Genomic DNA, 6567 nt, shown 5'->3' with positions numbered 1-6567 from the left:
TGTTTATATTGTAAAACTTAAAGCTTTTAATATTTATAAAATAGTCCTCAAAACGTTTTAGCTTCTATAAGGCTTTTTGTGTCTCTTTCATTTTTAAAATCATCTGAATATAGTTATGCACTGTGTTTCATTATTGCTAATTTGTAATTGTAATTGTTATAATAAATTTCTTTCTTGAATAAGAAAATATTTCGATTTTTTTATAGATTGTGTTTATTATATGTTTTTAAGATTAATTTTTAGTTAAATTTCTTACGCATCTACTTTTTATATTACATCTTTCGACACTAAATTATCTCACTTTTCTTTCTTGTGCTTAATTTAAATAATTGCACGTTTGAAAAGCACGTGTTGCTCGTAAATAAATATCCTCTTCCAAGCTATTGAAAATTTTCAAATCGTCCGTTATGAATACAATCAATTCCCCACTGAGGTCAAAATTAATAAATTATATTCCCTTGAATGATGGACGGCTCCAAGTATATATTATGTATATACATATTATATATAATTAAAATTAAATTTTCCATGATTAACTATACAAGAAACACAAAATCTGAGAAGGGAATAATTAATAAATATATTAACAATAATGCCAAAGCTTGATGAAATTATAAATAAAACTAGAGAAACAATTGAGAATTATTTAGTCACTTATTAAATTTCAACACAAAAGCCAAAACTATTAAATTCCAACGGTGGTTGCTGATTTTACTGTTTTGTTAAGTTACCGTTGGATCAACAATTTTGTAAAATACTTAATAAATAGTAAAAAAAATTCAGAAAACTGTAAAATTTGGTCTCCAAGCACATATTAATATGGAGAACAAGATGAACGGTTTGGATCGGTCATTTGGATTTTGAATTTTAGATTTATGGTCCAATGCACAAACCCCTCCATGCATTGCAATGCACCATAGCCCATCTCTCTCTCTCTCTCTCTCTCTCTCTCTCTCTCTCTATATATATATATATAGGACTTGGCTACGGTGCTATGGGTTGCATAGAGGTCTCCCGTGCTACGGCTCAATATTCGACTTTTCAAAATCCAAATGGTCGATCCGAACCGTTCATCTTATTCTCCATATTAATATGTGTTTGGAGATCAAATTTTATATTTTTTTAGATTTATTGAAAATCGCTGTTTTTCAGACAAATTTGGACCATAAAAAACAACGATATTCAATAAATCTAAAAAAAAGTAAAAAAATTTCCAAAAAATGTAAAATTTGATCTCCAAACACATATTAATATGGAGTGAACTCCTTCTTTTTATGGAGAACGCAACGTAGTACGAGCGTGGTAGCGAGCACTCAGCTGGACGACTTACCGACCGCCGGGGAGGACACCCAAGGTATGTTTTACTCCGAGGCAGCTCGTGCCGACTGAACGAGTAATCCAAGGCTTGCGCCGTTTGAGCGCGTTCACACAACAGAGTAGGTTTAATATCTGTTGTGAGCCTTGCGGCGATTGAGCAGGGAGGGAGGGGTTTAACTCAGCTGAACCTAAAACTGGGTTTTTTAATAATATGGAGAACAAGATAAACGGTTCGGATCGACCGTTTGGATTTTGAAAAATCGAATATTGAGCCGTAGCATGGGAGGCCTCTATGCAACCCATAGCATATTAGCCTAATCCTATATACAAAAAGAAATTAAATTAAGTTGCAATATGCTCTAATTAAAAAATGGCATAATCTAATAAACAGACATATTTTGCTACAATACCTCCAAAGAACAAAATGAAAGAATATATATATATATATATATATATATATATATATATATATATATGAGGAGGGTTCAAATGCACCCAAATTTTTGTGCACCCAAATGCACCCTATCTTTCAAATCATTTTTTCTCCGTTTTTAAAGTACAAATAGTCAATCCGAACTGTTAGATGCGATCTATATATTAAGATGTGCTTGGAGACCAAATTTTACATTTTTTGAAATTTTTTTACTATTTATTATACCACTTTGAAAATCGCTGATCCAATGGTCCAGAAAATGTAAAATCAGTGATTTTCAAAGTGGCTTAATAAATAGTAAAAACATTTCAAAAAATGTAAAATTTGGTCTCCAAGCACATCTTAATATATAGATCGCATCTAACGGTTCGGATTGACTATTTGGACTTTAAAAACGGAGAAAAAATGATTTGAAAGATAGGGTGCATTTGGGTGCACAAAAATTTGGGTGCATTTGAACCCTCCTCTATATATATATATATATATATATATATATATATATATAGGAGGGATCAAGTTACAACAATTTTTGAGTTATAACAAGTTACAACAATCATTTTTTTACAATTTCAAAGTCCAAATCGTCGATCCAAAATGTTAAATGTGAGCTCTACAATAAAATGTGTTTGGAGACCAACTTTTACATTTTTTGGAATTTTTTTACTATTTATTAAGATGAGTACTAAAACTAGTCAAATTCAGACTATTGAATTTTTGTACTCATCTTAATAAATAGTAAAATAATGTTCAAAAAATGTAAAATTTGGTCTCCAAGTACATTTTATTGTAGAAATTACATCTAATGGTTTGGATTGACGATTTGGATTTTGAAAATGTAAAAAATGGTTGTTATAACTTGTTGTAACTCAAAAATTGTTGTAACTTGATCCCTCCTCATATATATATGAGATGGGCTACGGTGAGTTGCGAAGTAAAATGCGTTTCTACTTCACGTCGTATTTTTATTTTGAAAGTCCAAACGACCGATCCGAACCGTTACATGTTTAATCCATATTGAAATGTGCTTGGAGACCAAATTTTACATTTTTTGGAATTTATTTACTATTTATTAAGCATTTTTGAAAATTGCTGTTTTGCTGTAAACAGTAAAAACAGTAAAATTTTCTGGACCATCAGATCAGCGACTTTCAAAATTGCTTAATTAATAGTAAAAAAAATTCAAAAAATATAAAATTTGGTCTCCAAGCACATTTCAATATGGAGAACAAGATGAACAGTTTGGATCAATGTTTTGAACTTTAAAATTACAAAATGTGAGCGTGAAGTAAAATAGTCGCTTTACTTCGCAACTCACCGTAGCCCATCTCTCTCTCTCTCTCTCTCTCTATATATATATATATATATATATATATATTAATTTTATTTGAATCACCATGGGGCCCAAAAGGCCCAATAATATTGGGCCTAAATTAAGGTACATGCTGTTTGAATTATGTGCGGGATCATGTTTTGTGAATTTTCTTTTAATGTTCATGTTATAAATTTGACAAAATAAAATAACTGTGAAGCATAGTACGTTCGTTATTCGAAAATAATTTAATAAAAATGAATAAAAACGTTATTCGAAATTAGTTTGTTGTAACATATGCAAAATATAATTATAATATTAATAATTGAAATCGATATACGAAATGTCTGAATGAAAATTTTCAGGAAAATTTGTAATATTTTAAACAATAAGTAATTTTCTTTGTTAACATATCAATAAGATGATTAATTTAATTTAAAGTTAATTATAGACTTATATTATTAATTTGAAATTTCTTTGACATATTTAGAAACTTATAAAACCTGTAAATTAGGAATTTAATAGATTGTAAATGTACGGGATAAATTAAATGGAATATTTTATGCACACAAAAAAATAAAAGAAATAAGAAATTATAAGAATGAATCTTATAGTGGGACCCTATGTCATCCTCTACTCTTATCTCTATTTAATTATTTTACTTTATTTCTCTCTCTTTCCTTGCGTGGCAAAAGCTTCTTGCGCCACAGTGGTTATAAATTGATTAAATCGGGGAGCTGCTTGCTCTCTACCGTGTCTAGTAAGTCTCTCTTCTACCTCTCACTTTTTCTCAAACCCTCTTCTCTCTCTTCTCTGTTTGTGTGAGGCAATGTTAGAAGAATTGCACTGATGTGCAATTTCTCTCTTTATATCAGCGCACATAGAGTAAGTACAATCTCTTGTTGCTACGTGACTCATATAATTTCAGCAGTGAGCTTTAAGCAAGTCTAGTTGTTATTTGACTGTTAAATTAATTAAATTAAGGAACTTGCTTAATAGCTGGAAGTATTTCTGTCTTTTATATATATGGCTAGTCCAGTCTGTTGTGAGATAGTTATATCCTTATAAGAAATTAAACATTTAAACTCTACTTCATGTCTTCATGGTCTACAAGTGCACATATTTTTCCTTGTTTTTAATTTAATATTAGTTTCTTAATTTCTGCAAAATTAGGCAACTAAATCTTTGACCATAACAATACAATTTTGGTGTATATATAATATATATTCTTAGCATCAGTACTTAAGTTGCTTTGCTGCACTGGTTCTAATTTGCAACCCTGCTAAACTAAACTTTAGAAGAAACCTTAATTGAGGTAGTAAAACAAATTACTTTGAATATAGACACACATACATGTGTATTACACGTATCTTTCTACATATATAGATGGTACTTTAATTTGTTAAAGATGAAAGTTTGTTTCATTGTCCTTTATAGCTTGAATAACTACATGTTATTTTAAAAGAAGAATAATGCAATTCTGATTTATAAAATAATATTTACTATGATGAATGCATATAGATATAACTTACATGAGTATATATAGAAAAATTATCTTACATATGCATTTTTAATAGTATAAATAAAAAGAGATGAAAGCATAATTTAAAACTGTATACTGATTTCTAAAACACAAATCTTTGAGTTGAACAAATAACTATCTTCTTTCCTAACCATTGGTTAATTTCGAAATATATATAATATAGTCCAATGTGCAATGATGGTCAATATACGGCCAGAACCTAATTTTATTTCTCCTTTTTATATATTATTTAGAATTAGTATTAGTTAGCCCATAATTCTTTACTTACTGGTTTAGAAAGTGATGATCTTTAGTTATTAATTTTGAATCAGAAATTCTTTTTAACAGATATATGAACTCGACTATTCGAATCAAACTTGCTTATCGGATATGTTTACAGAATGGTAACTTGGCTTCGAATCACATCGTACTCTACGTTATCAGGTGCGGGGTTACTGGACTTGTTTGATATTATATTTTTAGAATTAAGTTATTATTCGTTTGTCATGTTGAACAATTGTTTGTTGCATTATTTGAGATATGTGAATCATGTGCATAACCCAATCAAATTATAACTGAATTTTGTGTGATACTGTTGACCTTTCATTTTGTACGGTTTACCGTTTGTATGAATCTCCTATTCTGAATTATAGTTGAGTCACCACAAGTTTATGTTTATGAAAATCCGATGAGCTCTGCAAAGTCTAGGAACTATAGCCTAGACTTTGGTTACGGAATCCTTATGCGCATATGGTGAACGGCCCTCGCTAATCCCAGTACCGGTTGGGAGGGGAAATATGATTCTGATTCTGACGGTTACTTTGGGTGACTATAAAGAGACGTCTGATTGATGTCATATCCAGTCTAGGACCGGAATGATAGGTTTGTTTAATGTGCTGAGAATTACCGATTCTGAGTTTATAGCATACAAAATATTATCTGACTATGAACCAGACTTTAATTAACTGTATAAGCCTAAGCACATCAGATGAGGGTCAGTGGAGGGTACTGAGTACCGGCAGGTGTGGGTTTAGCGTGGCCACCTGTGTGACAAGCTGGTGGATCATCTGTTTGTGTTACCAGACATAATAATATATGATTAAGCCAAATATATCTCTGTTGAGCTTCATTTGAGATTCTGTGAGTTGAGATTCGATTGAATACTGTGATTGAGCATTTGTATTCATTTATATATAAACTGAACTGTTAATGTTAAGTTGCAAGGATTTAATTCTAGATATGGATTGATTGCAAGTCCAGTGGCCTGATTGTGGCAAATTCGCACTGGGAGATAATATTATTATTATTTTTCACCCCCACCCTTTGGGTTATTTTCAGGTTTATCACACAGATACAAAGAGACGGTTCTGGATTGCATCTGACAGCATAACCACATGAAATTGGGGATTTGGGTTATTGTTGAAACTGACATGATGCGGAAGATATTTCTAAAATATAGTTTGCTGTATTCTGTCAAATAAATTTTGTAAGAAATATTGGGATGTGGTTATTATGTAATGATGTTATTGGTAATGCATATAAAAAATTCACTGCCTTACGTATATGTTTTAATAAATATACGTGGCAGGCTGTTATACCCGATTTTGGGTGTGACAAACAAATTCTGTGTCAAAATGATAAGAGTGGTATTAATTTTGGCGCGCGGCTCATCAGATAATTAAGTGCATTGACCATTGAAAGGATCAGATAAGTGCCCGTAGGCTTTCAATTACTCAAAATCGTTTACATACAATTAAATACTGGAATCACACCCTAGACTTTGCCTAAATACAATAATTAAACTAGACGATCGACTCCTATTCCCTGAATACGTATACGTATACGTACCCTGACCTGTGAAATTTCATCTGTCAACCAATAAATTGTTCTGGCATCGTGATGTAAGGGCTGAGTTGACGACATGCCCGGCCTGCAATCTGACAACTACGTATACGCCACCTCTTAATTTGTTTCCCGCTCAAAAAG

Source organism: Carex rostrata, chromosome 16 (assembly GCF_964058835.1).
Source record: "Carex rostrata chromosome 16, lpCarRost1.2, whole genome shotgun sequence".
NCBI classification, from domain to species: Eukaryota; Viridiplantae; Streptophyta; class Magnoliopsida; order Poales; family Cyperaceae; genus Carex; species Carex rostrata.
This window is presented reverse-complemented; position numbering follows the sequence as displayed.